The 23,310-nt window shown below is 37.5% G+C and overlaps 1 pseudogene; it reads left to right on the top strand.

Moving 5' to 3' along the window:
• The window catches only part of LOC119535409, a 119,012-nt pseudogene extending 96,500 nt beyond the window's left edge, over positions 1-22,512 (top strand).
• The last annotated feature ends 798 nt before the right edge of the window (positions 22,513-23,310 follow it).

The following is a 23,310-nucleotide window of genomic DNA, read 5'->3' as shown; positions in this document are numbered from 1 at the left end:
GTTTGAAATTTGTTGGGTCACGTTTCAGTCAAGGTTCTCCAGAGAAGCAGGAAACAGAACTGACAAAATATATACATATATATGTGCATGTATAAATATATATATGTAAATATGTAATATATAAATATTAAGAGTTTTGTTATAGGAATCAGTTCATACAGCCATGGGGATTGGCAAATCCAAATTCCACAGGACAGGCTACAAGTTGGTAACTCTGATGAAGGTTTGGATGAATTCCCCAGGAGAAGCTGGCTGCCTGAAGTAAAGACAGAAATTATTCTTTCCGACTGCCAAAATCATCAGTTCTCCTTTTATGACCTTTAACCGATTAGATGAGACTTCTCTCATTGCTAAAGCTATCTCCTTTGTTGATTGTGGATGTGATTACTATCTGCATAGATGTGATTGCCATAGACGCAATGGTTTGACTTATCAATGATAGACTAATGATTTAAATCCAGAAATACCCTCACAGTAACAATCAGTCCAGTGCTTGCTTGACAAAACTACTGGACACCATAACCTAATCAAGTTGACACTGAAATTAACCATCACATGTCACTTATTAGCTGCCTCCATAGGAGCAAGTTACTTAAACTCTCTCAACCTCACTTTCCTCATTATAATATGGGAAGTGTCAGACTTATGTTAAATATGCATAGTGTGAGGATTTTAGAGTACAATAGATTTTATGCCACAGGATATAACAGGTCTACAGTAAATGCCAGTTTCCTTCTCCATAGTCCCACCCTATAGTTAATCATCCAGTTATGATTTAAAAATAGTTGAATTAGAAAAGTTTACCACATGCCTAGTCCTATTGTACTGTAGTTTCCTGTTTGAAGAAATACCATGCAACCTAGAAGTTAGGAAACCAGAAATTTTAATGCATTTTCATCCATGCATAAATAAATCAATAACAATTTAAATCTGAGAGTATGATCTCTAATCTGTAAATTGGAGTTAATGAAATCCCCACTGCTCATTAGTAGAGAGGCCATGTAATTTTTCAACAAACTGGGACACTTTCGAGAGGAAAAGGGAGCACTATTATAATTAGACCAAGGCAGCAGGCTATGGTCACCCTAATTAGGAGGCTATGATAGGACCAAATGAAAAAATCTGTGTGGAATTGTAAAGCACTATACTTGCCTAAGGAATGACAGCTTTTATGCTAAATGAGAAAAAAAAAAAAAAAAAAAAACTCCAATTTTGCCTTCCACCATCTTGAATTTATATTTTTTCTAGCACACAAGTTATGTTGGGCCATCATCTTGAACTTATATTTTTTTCTAGAACCTAAGTTATGTCGGGTTTAAATTATCTAGCTTTAGAAGTTCATGTCTGGTTGTATTTTAATGTCTATGTACCCAAAAAACTTCAGTACCAACGTATGGAATGCCACAGTGTAAATGGACAAATGAGAAAATCAAAGCTCCTTTTAATAAGTGAGCACATACAAGGTGAATGTATATCTGTCTTGAAATACAGTTTAATTTCAAATTTTAGTGTTCAAGCAGATGTGGTTACAAATGTAATTTTCTTCTGCAATACCTGTATTAGATGTTTTTCAGTTAGAAGATCAATTTTTTGGACTATAACATCAATGAATCAGCACAAGGCATAACACTCCAACCACTATTCATGATTTAAAAATGGAATTTTTACAAACTATCATCATGTTCTATTAGAATGTGGGCTGGACCACGATTAGTGACCCACTGCTCTTTGTAGTTTCCTATGAGAACGTGCAATAACATCATCTCATACTTGAGTCATGTCCTTGGCTTTCACGATAAGCTACAATGGCTGTTTCAAAAGCAGTATCATTGATAGGGAAGTTTTAACTTGACAGAGTTGAGGAGAGATCCAGATTGAACTGATTTCAATAAAAGTTATGCAGAAATATAACTGGATATAAAGGCTGTTGTTTGAAAATTGAAAATTATGTCTAGGGATACAGCTATCTCTTGAGCTTTTGCAGTTGTTATAGGCAACCTTCAAATAAATTGTATTAGTAGTGATTTTAAAAGGAATGGCAGAAAAAAAATCACATCCTGTTTCTATTTAGCAACTGTGCATAACCGAAAGGGAATAATCAATGGAGCATGAACCAGATACATTCCCTGTGCATCATATGTCTGCAGGTAGTATTTCTAATAATTGGGCATTCATTTTTTCAAGTCAACAATTACTTTGCATGCTTCATAAATACCTGGCACAATTCTAGGTACTATGGATACGTGGGTAAGGTACAGACAAAAATCCCTTTTCTCATGGCATTCACACTCTAATGGAGGAGAAGAAAATTTTTTAAAAAAATCAATAAACAATAATATAGTCTGCTGATGTGAAATAAATGGCTGGAAGTTCAGAAATGCAAATTTTAAATTGGGAGATAATGTGAAAGCTTCATTAAAAAGAGTCTTGTGAATAATTTAATACCTGTATGGAGCTGGGCACTTTGCTAAGTGAAAGAAGCAAATAAATTTAATGATAAATTACCTCTCCATAAGATGCATACACTGTAGGAAGACATTCACTGATGGCTTGGAATGCAACCAGTACAGGAAGTGAAAACAAAGTTGACACTCTAGCAAAGCATTTCTCAAAATTTGAATGTGATCTGCACTTATTAAAATGCAGATCCCTAACTCCTAACCCAGAGCTATTGAATCAGAATTTCTGGGCTTGGATCCTGGGGATCTCATTTAGCAAGCTTTCTGGATGTTTCTGAGGTACTCTAATATTTGAGTACTGAAGATATCTAATGCAAAAACACCAAGACTCAAGTTAAATTCACCTGTTTACTTATTCACCAAATATTTTTTTTAGTGTCTCCTCTCTGTTTTCAACTATGTGACTATGGTGTCAAAAGAGACAGAGCTAAGCTAGAGGGATCCAATCAAGTTGGGGCAAACAGATCTGCAAATAGATTAACACAATAGTAGGGAACAGAATTAGGTAAATACAACTTAAAACAATATACTAAACATCTATTGAATGACTAAAATAATAATAACTGGCAATACCAATTGCTGATGAAGCACAGAGCAACAAGCATCCCATTCATTGCTTCACAGGAATGCAAGATGGTAGAACCACACTAGAAGACAGTTTAGCAGGTTTTACGTAGTTAAGAAGACATCATATAGCACAGCCATCACGACCCTAGGTATTTACCCAACTGATTTAAAAACTTATGCCCTCACAAAAATCTTAACACAAATATTTATTGCAGCATTATTCATAATTGCCCCAAATAGTAAAAATGTTCTTCAATAGGTTAATGTATAAACAGACTATAATACATGTATATAATAAAATACTATTTAGTGATTACAAACAATTAACTACAAAGTCACACAACAATCTGGAGGAATCTTAAATGCATTTTGCTAAGTGAAAGAAGCCAGAATGAAAAGTCTACGTATTGCATTATTTTATCCACCTGCTGTTCTGAAAAGGCAAAATTATAGGGATAGAAAACAGATCAGAGGTTTCTAGAGGTTTGAAGAGGGTGGAGTGATTGAGAAGGGAAAGTACAGGGAATTTTTAAGATGAGAGAACATATATGTTTGGTACTAGCTTGGTGGATACATAAAACTATAAATTTGTCAAAAGTAGGAGAACTTTACAGCATCCAGAGTGAACCATAATACACATTTGAAAAAAAAACCAACCTGCAAGTTAGGTATCTGAGGAAGTAAAACAGACTGTGACCAAAAATAATCTAACTGTATATAAATTTATGGCATAACTTCACTGAAAAATCAAAGGAGCTAATCTAAGTAACTTTAGAAAACAGTGTTTTGACTGGAAGCTACCAGGCTAAAGGCACAAAGAACTGTGCATAAGCACTGGATTTACATTTGTAAAGCTGTTTCCCATTTATGATGGAATAAATAAATAAATGGATAGTGGATGGTGTGTCTAGGAGAGAGAATTTACAGATAATTAAATCAGAGGTGAGGGGTCTAGAACAAACAATGTGGTACTAGAACAGAGTCAGATCATGAGCAATATGAAATCAGTTTAGCTTAATATCCAGACAATAAACACAAAAATCATTACAGATATGTGTGCGGACATGGGATTAGTATACACACACATATATCCTAGCTCTAGAGTCTGAGAGGGCCCAAAAAGCAATGACACTCTGGTAGCAATGAATATATGAAGAGGCTAGATCTTGCTTTCTAATGATATTCCCAATAAAAATAACTAGGGCTTATTGGAGATGGTTGATTCTAAGGTTGGGCCAGGTGATATTCAAGGTGAGCCTGGATCATCTTATAGTACCAAAAAGGAAAGAAAAAAAAAAAAATCAAAGCAATGGAGCATTTCAAAGGGATACAGGAGCCAACAAGGACAAACTCCCTATGGTCAAAGATGGAACAATTTGAGCAACAAAATAAATAACATAATGTTGTATTATAATCCAAAGTATAAAATAAATATGCATAAATCCATATTAAAATAAAAAGAGTGACTGAATAAATAATTAAATTGAAGAGAATAGACAAATATCCTACACAGAAAAATTTTAAATAATTTATGTAAACGCCTTCCTTTCCAGGAGGTGGAACTTACTCTTCTACTCCCTTATTGTATGGGTCGCACTTAGTGGGTTGCTTTCAAAGAGCAGAATACAGAAAGGAGGGTGGGTGAGTAACTTCACAGTGGAGAAACCCTTCCAGGCGATTAAGATTAACATCATCAGATATTAGTCATGTTGATAGCATATCTCTGACAAAAAGTGATGAAAATAGCACTTCACCTTTGTAGTTTTCCTCCCCCCAAACCCATAACCCCAATCCAACCATGAAGGAAACATCGGTCTTTTAATCCTTTAGCTTGGGCTGTCTTTCCATTTATTTAGATCTACTTTATTTCCTTAGTGTTTTGTAGTTTTCAGGATGTAAGTTTTGCACTTTTTTTCTTAAATATATTCCTTAGTATTTTATTCTTTTTGATGCTGTTGTGTATGGAACTGTTTTCTTAATTTTATTTTGACTGTTCATTTCTAGTATATTGAAATACAATTGATTTCTTATATTGATCTTGCATCCTGCAAACTTGCTGAACTCATTTATTGGTTCTAAAAGTTTTAGTGGACTTGTTAAGATTTTCTGTATTCAAGATCATCATCTGAGAAGAGAGAGAGCTTTATTTCTTCCTTTCCAATCTGGATGAGAAGTGTTAAAAGTAGAAATCCTTCTCTCATTCCTGATCTTAGGGAGCTATCACCCAAAACAGAGGCTGTCTTAGGTCAAGATTCCTGGGAAATGGTCTCTGAGGCACCAGAACACAATTTCCCTATCAGAAAATGATGAATTGGAAAGGAGGAATGGGCCGAGGAAGAATTTAACAAACTTCAGACCGCAGACAAACCCATAGGGAGTTCTATACTCAGATGAACAATCAGGCATGTCAGAACCGAGGCATGGGAGATGATCCATATAACCTACTTTTTGACGTAGCACCAAATAATGATTTACCCTGAATTCTGGAGGATGCTCCCTGACCTTTTTGGTTCTCATCTCCATATAGGAGCCTCAACCACACCTTCAAAAGGCCATTCTTTTGCTCTATCATGGCAGCTTCTGGGTTATGTGGTATGCAATGGGACTAGTGGATCTCAAGTTCATGTGCCTACTGTCTTTTCCTCTGTACTGTCAAATGTGTCCTCTGGTCTGATTCCATATTATGCAGGATCCTGTGTAGAGTGGACCAAACACTCTGTAAGTTCTCAGATAACGGAGCTGCTTGACACATTACATGCAGGAAAGGATCCTGGAAATATACACAAGGGCTTTTCACTTTTTACTCTTTCCTTCCTATAATTGAGGGCTGACTTGTCTCTTTGGAAAGATGGGAAAAGGTATGTAAACATGTAAATATGTAACTGTGTAAACTAGTTATCTATTGCTTTGTAACAAAATACCCCAAAATGTACAGGCTTAAAACAACAATTTATTATTTCCTAGGTTCTGTGGATCAGGAATCTGGGAGCAACTTAGCTAGGTCTTCTGACTCAGGGTCTCTCCCAAGGCTGCAGTCAGGGTGTCAACCGGGGGTGCTTACAAGCTTACTCATATAGTTTTTGGTAGGATTCAGTTTCCCATGGATTGTGGGATGTCAGTTCCTCACTGGCTGTTGGCTGCTGGTTGTCCCCAGTTCCTTGCCATTTGGGCTTCTCCACAGAGCAACTTACAACATGGCTCCTTGCTTGCTTCAGAGTTTTCATCAGAGCAAGCAAGAGAGGAGCCAGAGAGAGAGAGAGAAAGAAAGAGACCAAAGCAGAAGTCACAGTCTTTCATAACCTAATATTGAAAATGACCTCTTATCATGTCCACTATATTCTATTCATTAGAAATAAGTCATTCAGTCAAGCCCACTTTTCCAGGGGAGGATATTCCACAAGGACATAAATAGCAAGAGGTGGGAGTCATTGTGAACTATCATCTGTATTGCTGCCAAAACAAGAAAGTTTTCCGAATGTGAACAAAATTTGAATCACCTCAACTACTTTACTTATTTTCATTGATTCCACATTTGCTCTCAGTCTGCTGCCAGAATAAGTGCATTTTTTTCTCTATGGATTTGGCAAGAGATAAATCAATATATTCTACTCAACTGGTGGTTTTACTCAAAAGCAGAAAGACTAAGCTTTGGTTTAAATTTGATAAATGTTATGATAACATACCCCTAGTTTCGTGAATGAACCAGGGGTCAGATATTTGCTTTTAGTAAATGAGAGATGTTGCTAAAGATGTGTTCTCAAAGCATATCTGGAAGAAACCACACAAATCCCCACTTCTCAGAATGGATACCAAAGTGTGCAGTATTTAAACAGGTGCTAAGCTTCTTAATTTGTACTCTAGGTCTCCTTTGAAAAATATCTTGTAGTGTTCTTGATTTATGCATTGTTAAGATCAACAATATTATCAAAATAGCCCATCTCACACCTGGACAGAAACATCTGCTGTGCCAGTAGATGACATTATCCATTGCTGCTCAATGGCCATTCATTCTCAGGACATAAACAAGAATACTTGAGGAACAGCCACATATTCATGCAATGGATAATAAAACTAGAGGAGAGTAAAGGTCATCTGATTTCACAAGGTGACCTTATTTGCCTCTAAATTCCAGAAAAGTCACTCTGCATGCAAAATTCAAAACCCTAGCATAGAAAAGTCCCTTTCTGCATTTCACAGGGTTACTAGACAACAAGTCTTCAGGGTGTGTTTGTTAAATTAACAATTTGGTGAATATTTTCATAGAAATCCAAATGCCACTGAATGTTGATTCTTCTGAAAATCCTACAGGAGAGACAATAGTAGTCAGCATGTTAGTCTTTTTTTTGCTATCAGATATCACCAGTTGAGCAATACCAGATGAGCCTTGGAGCAAACCCTTGGCTTTGGGCACACTTCAGTCTTTATATGGCCTATGCGGTGACTGCTTTGATTGGCTGGATGTGTTGCCTAACACCAGACTCTCTTCCTGTCTCCCTGCATCTCTCCATCATCACTGCCTCACTTGTTTTAACTGCTTCCACTCACTTAAAATCTACCGTATCTCCTCATTCCTCACCTGGGGCTTGCTTTCCAGCTTCATTTTTAAAACTCTACTCTTTCTGTCCCAGTTCTGTTGCTGAGAATGGAGGGGCTAACCTTTATCCAGGAGGAAGCAGCAGTGGAAAAAACACTGAGATAATCTGGTCTTCAGGAAGCAGCTTGTTTCTGGTTAACTCCAGATAGTTACTTTAAAAAAAGAAAATGCATGCTCCATTTCAAGAATAAATCTTCAGCCACTATTGCATATTGCTAAATTCTTTATTATACTAAAACAGATTTTTGTTTTTTGTTTTCATTTTTGTGATGGTAAATTACATTATAAAGTCTCCTTTTATTGCATCTTCTTGATTTGGGAAATAATTTGTTTGTTTATTTGTGTATTTACAATTGGTGGGAAATGTGCCATTCTATCACATATAAATTAATTAATCATCCCTGTAAGCCTATATGTTTAAAAACAACAACAAAAAATAATATAAATATTGAGCTACCAGATACTTTATAAATATAGCAATAATGTGCTATATTGATAACTCTTTTTTTCATACTGTCACTGGAAGATCCAATTCATGGCAATCACATTATTTAAGACAATAAGTCAACATCAGAAACAAACAAACAAACAAAAACAGAAAGGGACTGTAAATGTTTATTTAGTGATAATCAGTGATTATCTGGCCAGCAAAGAAATTTCCTCATCAGGATAATTCTCAGTTAGTATGGAATGTCTTTCAAGTCACTAGGCTCTCTAAGTATAATGCAAAATGAGAAAAGAAATTGGCTTGCTTTAGCAACTGCTTGATATCATTGCAGGCTAGACAGGGTCATTAACCTGGAAATAGTATCTATTTATTATTTTCCCTAAAATAACACTTAGAAGCATTTTTCCAGAAACTCAGCCTCAAGTCTCAGCTTGTATATTTTACATCTGATGACTGTAATGCCTTGTTTACCTGAAAATATATGAATTAAATAACCATACCTATGATAGAGCCCTGGAAATCATGGACATTATTATAGGATAAAAAACAATCATTAACTTTATTTTCTTAGTTTCTGCAGAAATAGCTATGTCCCTTAACTCTATTTATAGTTTTTCCACATAGTAGTTTCTGCTTATTTCATACATGTCTCACTCTTTTCCTTTGTAATTTATACTTTTGTTATTATACATAGAATGTCCTTTCCTCCCCAAACATTTATTTATATACATTTTACCTTAATTTTTATTTAGTCTCTATATTTTAATATTTATCCATTTAGATTTAATTTTATTGTAAAGTGTACAACTTAGTTATCTAAAAAATATATTTTTCCCTGCAAATGTCTTTTGAAATGGCAGGGGTTAAAATGCTATCACCATTTTACAGATGAGTAACAGAAGCTCAAGGATGTAAAGTGGTAAGTAGTGATACGCTGGAGACAGCTCAAACCTTCTCTCAAGAGCAGACAGTGAATAGCTTTTCCCAACTCCACATTCAGTGATGTCACATTGGAAGCTGGGAAACAGTCAGAGTGGAAGTATTTACACTGCAAAAATCAGCAGACACTACAAACCAGAACTTGCTTACTTGTTTCCCTCCCTCTCCCTTCCCTCCCTTCTTTCCTTCTCTCCCTCCTTTCTCCCTTTCTTCTTTCCTTCATTTCTTCCTTCCTCCCTCTCTTCCTTCTTTTTTTGAGATGCAGTTTATCAGCACACCATTGGAGACATGCTCAGCTGACCTTGTGCTGTGCTAGGGCATAAAGAAGGCAATAACACAAACATGGTCTGTCTTCCTGGAGTGCCAATTTGATTTAATGGTAACATGTTTAATTATAAGAAACACAAGTATGTTACAGAGTAGGATACAAAATTGAAATAACTTTTAAATATTTAGCTTGATATCACCAAAAACATATGGGTCCCTATGGCAGGGAGATTTGATCCTTACTCCCAGTCCCAGTACAGGGCTAGAGTAGATGTGTTAATGTTTTTCGACCTTTAGGATATCTTCAGTGGAAAAGTTTTAGAAGCAGTAGACCAGAATATTTATGTGGGATTCTTCCCACAACCCTCAGCATGAATATTCCATAATTTTAAGTGATTAGGCTGGAACAAAAATACAGATCCTCTGGCAGCCATTGGTCTTTCCAGGATAGTAATATTCCATTGCTCCACTGTCAGGGTAGATTTGATGTATGTAAAGCAGAAAATGTATGCCGCTCGCCAATTAGGATATTTGGAGTATTAGTAATAATCTCTGCAGTAGGCAACTTCTAAGATGACTTCCAATGATCCCCATCTCCTAGTACTTTTGACCTTGTTTAATCCCTGACTCTTGAGTGCAGGCTGAACTCATTGACATTGACTCACTTCTAATGAACAGAATATGGCAGAAGTAATGACATTTCACTTCTGGATTTAGGTTTTAAGAGCCTGTGGCTTTGGTCTTGGGCCCTTTCTCACCCTCACTTGGCTTGTTCTTATTGAGAGAGGTCAGATACCATGTTGTGAGCTGCCCTTTGAAGAGGCCCACATGGTGAAGAATTGATATCTCCAGGCAATAGCCAACAAGGATCTGAGGCTTACCAACAGCCACATAAGTAAGCTTGGGAGCATATCCTCTCCACATTGAGCCTTGAGATAACTGCAGATTTGGCTGATACATTGATTGTAGTCTTGTGGGAGATCTAAGCTACAGACCCTATTAAGCTATGCCAGGATTCCTGACCCTCAGAAACTGAGAGAAGATTAATGTTTGTTGTTTTAAGCTGCTAAACTTTAGGGTTACTTGTTACACAGCAATGGATAGCTAGTGAAATCCCCAAGGGACTCAATTCAAGTATGATACTGTCATGAGACTTTCCATGTTAGCAGTCTGATGGATTTATGATCCATCTCACAAATGACTTCTGATATCAGCCAGTGCATGGCTTCTCTTCTGATGGCCTCTTTCATCTACTATGCTTGGGGCCTAGAGATATTAATACTAACTCCTTTTAGTAGTATCTGAATTTCATGTATTTGGATAATTTTTTTTTTTCTGAATAGCCCTATACCTTTTGTCTCCACTCTCCTCCTTCCATTCAAATGTTTTTGTTAGTAGAGCTCAGATATTCAGCCTGAACAGAATTATTCTTGGCAAAGGTGAAATAGTCCCAGAAGATAATATGTGTGATGCTAATCTTATTAGCACCAAACTTTGACTGACCAAACTGGCCCAGACTCACTAACTGCTGGGCTACATGTTCTTTTCAAAGAACATGTAAAGAACTAGCTCCATTGCCCTTATTTATAAATGCTTTGTGTAGGTGGGTGGGGGGAGGGGGAGGAAATAAGCCTCCCCAGATTTTAGCTTTGTAATGAAGGCATTTTTTTTTAAATAAAATTTTGCATATCGTTTAAAAAAAAAAAGTGCAAGGGGATGGTTCCACCTTGAGTGAAAATGTTATGGGAGTGTCCCAGAAAAAGAAATAGATGCTCACAGACAAGCCCAATGCATACAGATGTGCAAGGATGCAATGACCCACTTAAAAAGTGATTTTAATCATTTTTGTTTTCTATATTTAAAATGTTTTACAAGTGCTTCCTGATGTACCTGGCTCTATCTGATTTTGCTGCTGTAAACTATGTGGTAGTTTGGATGTGGTTTAAAAAAATTTTCACCAGCACAAATTAGACAGTGGTTATTATCTCTCTTCTTGCAATATGCCACTCTGATTAATCGCCAAGTCTTACTGGGGACTGGAGTGGTGACAAGTGCTTCCAGGCCAGGTGTGCATGTGTTTAGGAGGAAGTACTTTCAGCTCTATTTTCTGGAAGGGAAATCTGTCCAGAACTTATTGAGTCACTTGCCACAGGGCACAACTAAGACCAAAAATACGGCTTTGAATTTTATATTCTCCATCTTTTGATTTCAGTGGAAACAGCATACTGAGCATTTCTTCTGTTTTCTAGTACCTCATCACATAGTCTTTCTCCAGAAGGTCATCTCAACTTCTACTGACATTTGCTTACAAAGTCTTGAAAACTTGTGATCACTTATTCTCCCTCCGGCCTGACTCTGGAGGATTGCTCCTTTGGCCTTGCTCAGCCTGGTTGGCTGCCACTTACAGTGATGTTTATATTACATAAATTAGTTCTATTAACCAGTCACCTTGCATAATAGATTCAAATGATTCTGGATCACAGTTAGTCATCATCACCCTGGTCACTACTCCAGCATCACCAGCTTTTGCAAAGTGATCTTTAATTGTTACAGCTTATATTTTAATATAAAGTTGGGAAGTTGGAAGTGAGGAGCAGGCACCACTGACAATAAATCTCCTCGGACTGCCTTGTTATCTGAACTGTCCAGGACTAAAGCCTCTCCTTTCATGAGAGTTAACAAACTTTCTTGTAGAGGAGGCTAAATTTGTAGCTACCACATATTCAAGGATGAATTTAAGCTGGTTAAATATTTATTTGATATCCATTCTCCCATGGGAAAGAGGGATTGTGATGGAAAGAGGACCCAGGTTCTCTATCTGCTCACAATCCTCGATCTTCAAAGCCCTGATTAAATACCAACTCCACATGAAACCATACCTGGTTTTCCTGGTTAGAGGCAACATCAACTACCTTAGATTGTACCACTCTCACCATGAACCACAGGTTTCTTGCATTTTGGCAATTTGTGTGCATCTTTACCTCCCCTAAGGTTTTCATTTCCTAGGCCACCCCAGAAAACAATGAGAATTTATTAGCTTACCGTTTTGAGGCAAGGAAAATGCCCCAACCAAGGCATCATCAAGGAGATGCTTTCTTCCCAAACACTGTCTGCTGGCGATCCTTGGCTCCTCTGTCACATGGCAAGGCACTTGGCAGCGTCTGCTGGTCTCTCTCTTCTCTACTGCATTTTGTTGTTTTCAGCTTCTTGCTTCTGTGGCTTTCTCTGTCTGAATTTCATTCTTTTATAAAGGAATCCATTTACAGGATTAAGACCCATTCTGATTGAGGTTGGTCACACCTTAACTGAAGTAACCTCGGGAAAAGGCTCTGCTTACAATGGGTCCACAACCCCAGGAATAGTTTGAATTTAAGCACATGTTTTTCTAGGTGCAGATGGCTTCAAACCATCACATCTAATAAACTGTGGGTTCTTTGAAATCAATGGCCAAGTCTCATTTTTCTTTGTATTGCCCCACAGATTCTTGCACAAAATACTTGCACAGCAAGAACTCAGTAGATATTTATAAGTTGGATGTACAAATGAATGAATGAATGAAAGGAAGGCACATTTTGACATGGGAGAAGGGCACAACGTGTTAAGGATCAGGTGGATAACAAGAGGAGGTGCAAGTGGATTGGGAGGTGGGAGAGCTGAATGATCAGAGCAAGGAGAGCCAGGTATGGGGGAAGGACAATACCCAAAGAGTTACAAACTACAGACATACGTAATTTCACAAATTTGAAAAGGGTGGCCTGTTTAGAGTAGCATATATTTTTTCTTGTTGCTAAAGCTGAGTGTTATAATTAATTCCTGGAGTTGTTGAAGCCAAAAAAGGAAAAAGAAACTATGACTATCAGACTATGAGTCATATGCATCTACTGGACAATTCTTGAACATTAGAATTAATGTGAACTCTATATCAAAACACAAACCAATTATAATAGGCATATGATATGTTTCCAAACATCATATGTCATTATTAGCACGTTGTTAAAATAATACTGGAGATCAGTCCTTTCAACCCTTGCATCCCTTTGGGATTGCAGTGCTGTGGTGTCACTTCCAAGTACTGACTGTTCCTGAGTGTCTAGCAGCACTGATCAGATTTGGAGTATTATCCAAGTGTATGTCTCACCAGCTGTTTAACCTCAAATAAATCCATGTAACCTCTCTGGATTTCACTTTCCTAATCTTAAAATGAGGAGCTAGGCTGGTAAGTCTCTAAGTCTCTTCCCCTTCACTCTTCACCAGCCAGGACTTGCTCTGGACATCAAGGCTCTCAGGACTAGTGGAAGCCCTTAGTGGCTGCCCCGGGGAACTCTTTCATTTAACATCACCTCCTCTCATTTCCTAAACCTGGTGGAGCTTGTAGATGCCTTGGAGAACTCCCTTTCATTGGTCTTTATACTTAGAATTCAGTTGATGCTACTTTATGCAATGTTTTTTCACATACACATGTAGTTTTCCTTTCCTCTTTCAATTCTTTTTCCAATTACCTCAGGAAAAGATCTGTATTTCCCCCCTTTTTTCCACTCTTTAAAAATTTCATTTCCCTCCTTACTTTGTTTATGAGCTAAAATAGGACCACTCATGTGTCTTTTTTTCTATAAAAATTTAATAACCCTTTTCAGATTATACACAGAGATGCATGTTAATTTTAGAAAGTTTTGGAAATAAGAAAATAAGTCACACACCATATTGTTATCTAGAGCTATGCCAAAACTCCAGAATATTTCCTTTTAGACTATTGTTACATGTATCTGAATAACTTTTAAAACATACTTTGGATTATGCCACACTATTTTTGTTTTGTTTTGTTTTGTAACCTGATGATTTTCATCTGCTTCTTTACATTTTATTTCTGGAGGATTGCCCAGTGTCAGCATTGATTCAACTCTTCATCTCATATTCCACATCTAATCATCATCATCATGTAGTTATTACTGTGTGCCTAGCACTATTTTAAGCCCTTTACTATAGGTTTTTTCATTAAATCCTCACAATAGCCAAGCGAAATAGACACTATTGTCCACATTTTAAGGAAACATGTTAACATGTTAAAGATTTGGAAACTGAGGCAGGGAGATATTAAATAATTTGTCCAGGATAACACAGCTAGCAAATGCTAGAGCTGGGGTCTTGAGCCCAGGAGTCCATTTCCAGAGTTTATGCAACTAATTTCTATACGTACCCCTCTTTGCCAGCATTCATTTCAGCTCTAACTTCAAAATATATCCCCAACTTGCAACTTCTTTTCACTTTTCTTTCCACTTCTCTGGTCTAAGCTACCATGATCCTTTGCCTGGAGTATTTACAAAGCTTCATCTGGTCTTCCTGCTTCTGCCTTGGTCACCTGCAGTTTACTTTCACCACAATAGCCAGAGAGATTTGTTTAGAACACGTGTCATATCATGTCAATTATTTGCTTACAGCCCTCCAGTGGGCCGCATTTGATTCTGAGTAAAGCTAGAGTCTTCACTGTAATCTGGCTCTCTGTTATCTCTCTCATCTTCCCCATTCCTGCTCACTGGCTCCAACCACACGGTCTCTTTACTGTTCCCAAGTGCATCTCAGGGTATTTGCACTTGCTGTTCCCTTTTGCTTTGCTCCTCCCCAGGAGAGCATGTGACTTGCTTTCTCACTTCCTTAGGTCTCTCCTCAATGGTCATCATTTTAGCAAAAGTTTTCTCAACCTTTCTTTAAAGTTGCAAGTGTCCTCTAATTCCCCCTTGCTGCCCCTGGCTCTGCAAGCTCCCACCCTCCTTAATTTTTATTCATTATAATTAAACACACACACTGATACCTTGTATAATTGTTTTCCTTTTTTGTGCTCAGTCCCCCCTGACTAGAATGGAAGCCTCATGAGGGTAAAGTGTGCATATGTTTTCCCATTGCTTATATGTCAAAAATTAAATTGGTATGCTGTTCTTGAAAAATAATCCTTTAACAGCAATGTAGTCATTTTAGGTTATTTGTTTTTCTTATTCCTTTGTTTTAGTTTTGTTTGAAATGTTTTTTCTTTTTTATTGTTTGTTTTTTAATTTTTTGACTAAGTTTAAAAAAAACAATGAATGAGTGTTAAAAAAAAGTAAATGAACAATGGGGGAGGAAGGGAATGGAATGTTTTGGATGTTCTGTTTTACTTTAATTCTTTATTTTATTTTTTGGAGTAACGAAAATGTTCAAAGATTGATTGTGGTGATGAATGCACAACTATATGATGACACTATGAACAACTGTTGGTGCACTTTGGGGGACTGTATGTTCTGTGAATATATCTCAATAAAATTGCACTTTAGAAAATGCAAGATGCATAAAAAAAAAAAGAATGTAGCTTAAAATATATTACTGCCTATTATTCATAATAGCTCAAAAGTGGAAACAACCGAAAATGTCCATCAAGTGATGAATGGATAAATAAATTGTGGTTTATCTATACAATGAAATACTTGGCAATAAAAAGGAATGAAGTACTGATACATGCTACAAAATGGATGAACCTTGTAAAATGTTATGCTAAGTGGGAAAAACCACATATTGTATGATTCCATTTATATGCAATGTCCAGAATAGGTATATCCCTAGAGACAGAATATAGATTGGTTGTCTAGGGTAGGGGGTGATGTGTGGTGAGAAATAGAGAGTAACTGCTTATGGATATGGGGTTTCTTTTGGGGATGATAAAAAATGTTTTAAACTTAGATTGTGATGATGGTTGTTCAACACTGTGAATATACTAAAAAATGCTGAACCTTATATTTTAAATGGGTGAATTGTATGGTATGTGCATTATATTTTAATAAAGCTGTTATATAGGATATATATATTTTAGAGATAATTATATCTCAATAAAGTTGATATGTATATAGAAAAAAGTCCTTTAATCCACCCAAAATTTATTTTTCTATATGATATGAGATAAATATTTCCTTCAAACCATTGCATTGGCATAATACATATTTTGCCAAATATTGACATGTCTTTTTAGTAATCTCTCTGGTCAGACTCTGTAAAGTTCATGTTCTTTTCATAATTACAGTTCTACAAATGTTTTAATATACAATAAGGCAAATTAACACATCTCTCTTCCTTTTCAACATTTTCTTAGGCATTTTCATCGCTTTATCCTTACAAAGGTATTCTAGAACCCTGTTGTTTACTTCCAAAATGGGCCTTTCATTAGAATTTCATTAAAATATAAATTATTTGAGAAGAATTGATACCTTTGGGCTGTTCAGTATTTTTATCAAAGAGCATAATACATTTTATTTCTTAATATCCCCAATTTGTTCCAAAATAACTTCAGGTAGCTTATTATCAACTCATAAATTATAAAATCTGCAATAAGTGGATGGGGAAAACAGGAGAAAGAAGAGGATAGAAAAACATAAGATGAAATTAAAGGTGGGTTTAGTTCACAAAATTCATTTGAAGTGCTTCTGCACACTCAATGGAGGGGATCCACAAACAGCACTGAAACGTTGGAGAAAACATTGTAAATCGGGAGTTCCAAATTTCTATAAGATTAAAAAAAAGTTTCTGAGATCAGAAATCAATTTCTTCCATCACTGGAATGAAAGGGGCTCTGTGATATAATAAATAACATCATCAAAGATATCTTTAACTCCAGCAACAGAGATGATATGGTTGCATGTAAACGACCCATTTCATAGATCAATGCATAGTATCAAAATCAAGTTCTTTTAATGTATAACCATTCAGAGCCACAATGATTTGGTCTACAACCATAATTCTTGGTGGACTGTCTCAATTCAGAGGACATTTTAGAATGCCTAAATTATGAGTGGCGATTAGTTTTAACTTGCATGCCGATACTGATTTGTTACTAGCTATGGTATGAACAATTCCGAAGCCTCATTCAGGCTTAATGAAAAAGAGACCTTGTATCAATTAGTGATAGCCAGTGGAGGTTCAAGAGCCATCAGGTGTCATTCCATTTGTCATATATTTACCTGATTAAGGGGAATGAATGTAATGTACAGTCTCTAGAAAATCCCCCAAACAAATAATTTGATGAAAGATACAACTTTACACATTCAAGAAACCCAGCAAACCCCAAAGAGGAAAAATTCAAAGAAAACCACACTTAGACAATTCTAATCAGTCTGCTGAAAACTAAGGACATAACAACATTATTGAAAGCAGTCAGAAGAAAAATATACATAATATATAGGGTAACAACAATTTGTATGACTCCAGATTACACATCAGAAACCATGAAAGCCGGAAGACAGAATAACATTTTCAAAGTGCTAAGAAAAAAAGAACTGTCAAGCCAGTATTCCATATCCAGAAAAAAAAAAAAAATTCTTCAAAGCTGAAGACGAATATAGATGTTCTTACATGAAAAAAAATTAGGAGAATTTGTCTTCATAGATCAGCCTTTAAATAAATACTAAGAAAAGATTTTCAGGCTAAAGGGAGGTGAGAGCAGAGAGCAACTTGCAACTTCAGAAATGAAGGAAGAGTAACAGAAATGGCAAACCTGGAAAACATAATAGATTGTATTTTTTCTTAATTTCTTAACATATGTTTCACAGTTGCAAGATAAAAATTTTTAGACAAGTGTGATGATTAGGTTCATGTGTCAACTTGGCCAGGTGACCCAGCTGTCTGGTCAAGCAAACACTGGCCTAATAATTGCTGTGAGGATGTTTGAGGCTGGTTAATAAACCAATAGGCTGGTTTATTAAATCATCAGTCAATTGACTGCAGCTGTGACTGATGACTCACCAAAGGGCGTGTCTTCCACAATGAGAGAATGCAATTGGCTGGATTTAATCCAATTAATCAGTTGAAGACTTATAAGCAAGACAGATAAAGGACCTTCACTACTTCTTCGGCTGCCCAGTGCAGCATTTCCTGAGGAGTTCATTGAAGTTGCCGGTTGGTTTCCTGAGGAGTTCACCGAACACGTTCATTGAAGATCCCAGTTCATTTCCTGAGGAGTTCGTCGAAGTTGCCAGTTCGTTTCCTGAGGAGTTCATCAGACATATTCCTTGGAGTTGACAGTTTGTTGACGGCTCTACAGAATTTGGACTCGTGCATACCCACAGTTGCGTGAGTCACTTTTACAATTTGATAATCAGAGACACCTCTCATTGATTCTGTTTCCCTAGAAAACCCTAACTAATATAACAAGGGTTCAATATATTTAGATATAAAACAAATGGAAACTATAACATAAAATGGGAAGAGTAAAGGAATCTTGAAGCTTGTAAGACCTCTATACTTTATTTGAAGTAGTAAAATATCATCTCTAAGAAGACCGTGGAATGTAGGTATGTATATTTTAATCCATAGAACAACCATTAAAAAAAAATAATAGAAATCAGCCAAAAAGCCAGCACAAAAATTAAAATAGAATGGTAAAAAAATTCAAATATCCAAAGGAAAGTGCAAAAGGGGAAATGGAGGAACAAAAACAAGAGGAAAAAAAGCAGAAGATAATAATATCACTAACCTAAATTCAACCATTTAAATAATTACATTGCTGTAAGTGTTTTAAACACACCAATTGAAAGACAGAGATTGTTAGATTGGATTTAAAAAGACTCAATCATAAGCTGTCTATAAAAACACACCTTAAATGTAATGCTATAAATTGATTAGAAGTAAAATGATGTAAAAAGACGTATCATGTATATGGAAAACCAAAGGAATTAGAATAGCCAAAAATTGAAAAGAAGAACAAAGTTTGAGGATTCACACAATCTTATTTAAAAATTCATTACAAAATTGCAGTGAACAAGACAGTATGGTATTGGCAAAGGATAAAAATATAAATTAACTGACCAAAATATTGAGTCCATATATAGACCCACAGAAAAAATGAAACTGATTTTAAAGAAGAGTGTAAGCTCAATTCAATGCGGAAAGGACAGTCTGTTCTACAAATAGTGCAGGGACAATTGGTCATCCATATGCAAGAAGTGAACTTGTTACACTGCACACCTTATACAAAAATTCACTCAAAATGTATCATAGACCCTTGTCTGGGTCAGAGCACTGGGAACTGAAAATGGCTGAGGCTTTCTCCACTGAGCTGAAAAAGGGACAGAAAGTTCCCTTCAGGGCTAATCTGCGGCGACCCTCTGGCTCTCCAAGATCCTAAAATATTTTGCCTGGGAACCTTCATTCAGAGGACAAGTCCACGACCTTCGGAAGAAGAAGCTTAAGAACTTTCTGAACTTTGCTCAGCTGCAGTTTGTGATCATTTTCCTCTTATACTTAACTCCAGTCCTGGTGTCTGTGGTCACATTTTCAGTTTATGTGCTAGTGGATAACAACAATATTCTGCATGCAGAAAAGGCTTTCACTTCCATCACCCTCTTCAATATCCTGCATTTTCCCCTTGGCATGTTTCCCCTGGTAATCTCCTCTGTGCTCTAGGCCAATGTTTCCACAGAATGGCTAGAGAAGTACTCTGGAGGGGATGACTTGGACACCTCTGCCATTCGACATGACTCCAATTTTGACAAAACTGTGCAGTTTTCTGAGGCCTCCTTTACCTAGGACCAAGATTTGGAAGCCACAATCTGAGATATGTCCCTGGACATAATGCCAGGTCAATTGGTGGCTGTGGTGGGCACTGTGGGCTATGGGAAATCCTCCTTGATATCAGCCATGTTGGGAGAAATGGAAAATGTCCATGGTCACATCACCATCAAGGGCACTATTGCATATGTCCCACAGCAGTCCTGGATCCAGAATGGCACCATCAAGGACAACATCTTTTTTGGCTCAGAGTTGGATGAAAAGAGGTACCAGGAAGTTCTGGAAGCTTGTGCTCTCCTCCCAGACTTGGAAATGCTGCCTGGAAGAGACCTGGCTGAGATTGGAGAGAAGGTATTTGGGACACCAAGGGAACTTGAAAGGTGAAGACATATTGAAGAAAGGTATAAATCTCAATGGGGGTCGGAAGCAGTGGATCAGCCTGGCCAGAGCTACCTATCAAAATGCAGACATCTATATTCTGGATGTTCCCTGTCAGCCGTGGATGCTCATGTAGGAAAACATATTTTGAAAAAGGTCTTCAGCCCGTGGCCTATTGAAAGGCAAGAGTTGACTCTTAGTTACACCTAGCATTCACTTTCTTCCCCAGGTTGATGAGATTGTGGTTCTGGGAAATGGCACCATCTTGGAGAAGGGATTCTACAGTGCTCTGCTGGCAGAGAGGAGTGTCTGCTAAGAATCTGAAGACATACATAAAACAGACTGATCCTGAAGGGGAAGCCACAGTCAATGAGAGCAGTGAAGAAGAAGATGACTATGGGCTGATACCCAGTGTGAAGGAAATCCCTGATGATGTGGTCTCCTTGAGCACAAAAAGAGAAAATAGTCTTCATTGAACACTCAGTTGCAGTTCTACGTCCAATGGCAGGCACCTGAAGTCCCTGAAAAACTCCTTGAAAGCTCAAAATGTGGGGCCAAAGCTGTAAAAGGAGAAAGGACTAGTGAAAGAACAAAAACTAATTAAGAAGGAATTCATGGAAACTAGAAAGGTGTTCGATATTCTTTACCATCTTTGCCTATGTGATGAATTCTGCATTTTTTATTGGATCACACCTCTGGCTCAGTGCTAGGACCAGTGACTCTAAGACCTTCAATGGCACCAACTATCCAGCTTCTCAGAGGGACATGAGAATCGGGGTCTATGGAGCTCTGGGATTAGCACAAGGTTTATCTGTGCTCATCGCAAATTTATGGTCTGCCCATGGTCCCCTCCATGCAGCAAATACCCTGCACAGAAAACTGCTGAACAATATCCTTCAAGCACCCAAGAGGTTTTTTGACATGACACCCATAAGACGGATTGTGAACAGGTTTGCTGGTGACATTTCCATGGTAGATGAAACCCTCCCTACATCCTTGTGCAGCTGGATTCTGTGCTTTCTGGGGATAATCAGCACCCTTATCATGATCTTCATGGCCACCCCAATCTTCATCGTCATCATCACTCCTCTGTCCATCATTTATGTGTCTATTCAGATATTTTATGTGGCTACTTCCCACCAGCTGAGATGTCTGGACTCTGTCACCAAGTCCCCAATCTACTCTCACTTCAGGGAAACTGTGTCAGTTTTGCCAGTTATTTGCACCTTTGAGCACCAGCAGTGGTTTCTAAAACACAATGAGGTGGGGATTGACACCAACCAGAAATGTGTCTTTTCCTCAATTGTCTCCAACAGGTAGCCCGCAGTTCGCCTGGAGCTGGTTGGGAATTTGATCATCTTCTTTTCGTCTTTCATGATGATTATTTACAGAGATACCCTAAGTAGTGACACTGTGGGCTTTGTTCCGTCCAATGCACTAAATATCACACAAACTCTTAATTGGTTAGTGAGGATGCTGTCAGATACAGAGACCAGCATCGTGGCTGTTGTGCGAATAACTGAGTATATAAAAGTGGAGAATGAGGCACCCTGGATGACTGATAACAGGCCTCCATGAGGATGGCCCAGCAAAGGGGAGAGCCAATTTGGCAACTACCAAGTGCAGTACTGGCCTGAGCTGGATCTAATACTGAAGGGGATCACTTGTGACATCAGGAGCACAGAGAAGATTGGCATGGTGGGCAGGACAGGAGCTGGGAAGTCATCCCTTACCAACTGCCTCTTCAGGATCCTAGAGGCTGCAGGAGGCTAGATTACCATTGATGGAATAGATATTGCTTCCATTGGGCTCCATGACCTTCGAGAGAGACTGACCATCATCCCCCAGGACCCCATCCTGCTCTCTGGAAGCCTCAGGATGAATCTAGACCCTTTCAACAAGTACTCAGATGAAGAGATTTAGAAGGCCCTGGAGCTGTCTCACCTAAAATCCTTCGTGGCCGGCCTGCAACTTGGGTTGTCCCATGAAGTGACAGAGGGTAGCGACAACCTCAACATTGGACAGAGGCAGCTATTGTGCCTGAGCAGGGCTCTGCTTCAGAAATTCAAGATTCTTATCATGGATGAGGCCACTGCTGCGGTGGATCTAGAGACAGATCACCTCACTCAGATGACCATTCAAAATGAGTTCTTCTGTTGCACAGTCATCACCATTGCCCACAGGCTGCACACGATCAGGGACAGTGACAAGGTAATGGCTCTGGACAGTAGGAAGACTGTAGAGTATGGCACCCTGAAGAACTGCTGGAAAACCCTGGCCCTTTTTATTTTATGTCCAAGGAAGCTGGCATTGAAAAAGTGAATAGCACAGCACTCTAGCAACAAGCCCCAAGGGTTAAAGAAGACTATAAGGAACATTCCTCATTTTATTTTTATTTTTCTGTCAAATATATCATACACACAAAAGTGTATATAAAATGTATATTTTAAAGAACATCCATGCACCCACCACCCAGGTTAATAAAATGAGTATTACCAAGTACATTAGAACCCCCTAATTGCCCACTTTGATCATATGTCCTTACTATCCAACTCTCCCAGAGATAATCACTATCTTGAATTTTGTGATAAATTCCCTTGCTTTCATTATAGTTTTTGCACCTTTGCATGTATCCTTAAACAATGTGTACCTTTTTTTAACTTATATAAATGAACTTATACTGAAAAAAAAAATGTATCATAGACTGAAAAAAAAAATGTATCATAGACAAGAGAAGTCACTATATAATCTGATAAATGTTTGCTGGTACATGTGTGGGTGTTCTGTAAGTCAGGGAATCTGCTATTTGGTAGTTTTCTGAAGAGTTGTCTAATAGAAGAATCAATAAAGCTACTGAGTGATTAAGAGGCATAAAAGAACAGAAATCTGTTACCTTTATTTACAGTGAAAAAGTATAGATCATAAGAATACATGAAGCAAAAGACAGTTTATACATGTCTCATTCTCTCTCTGGAACCTATTTATGTTTGCATGGTGATAAAAAAACAAATTTTAACCAATAATATACAATTCCTTTGTTTTTTTTTTTAGTTTATTTTGGTAGGAAGTGGGTTGCAGTATTCTGAGATCAGATTGATTGGTTCCTGTAAACAACATCTGAAGTAGTTAAAGTTAGT

This window comes from Choloepus didactylus, chromosome 5 (assembly GCF_015220235.1).
Source record: "Choloepus didactylus isolate mChoDid1 chromosome 5, mChoDid1.pri, whole genome shotgun sequence".
In the NCBI taxonomy this organism is placed as follows: domain Eukaryota; kingdom Metazoa; phylum Chordata; class Mammalia; order Pilosa; family Megalonychidae; genus Choloepus; species Choloepus didactylus.
This window is presented reverse-complemented; position numbering and strand designations above follow the sequence as displayed.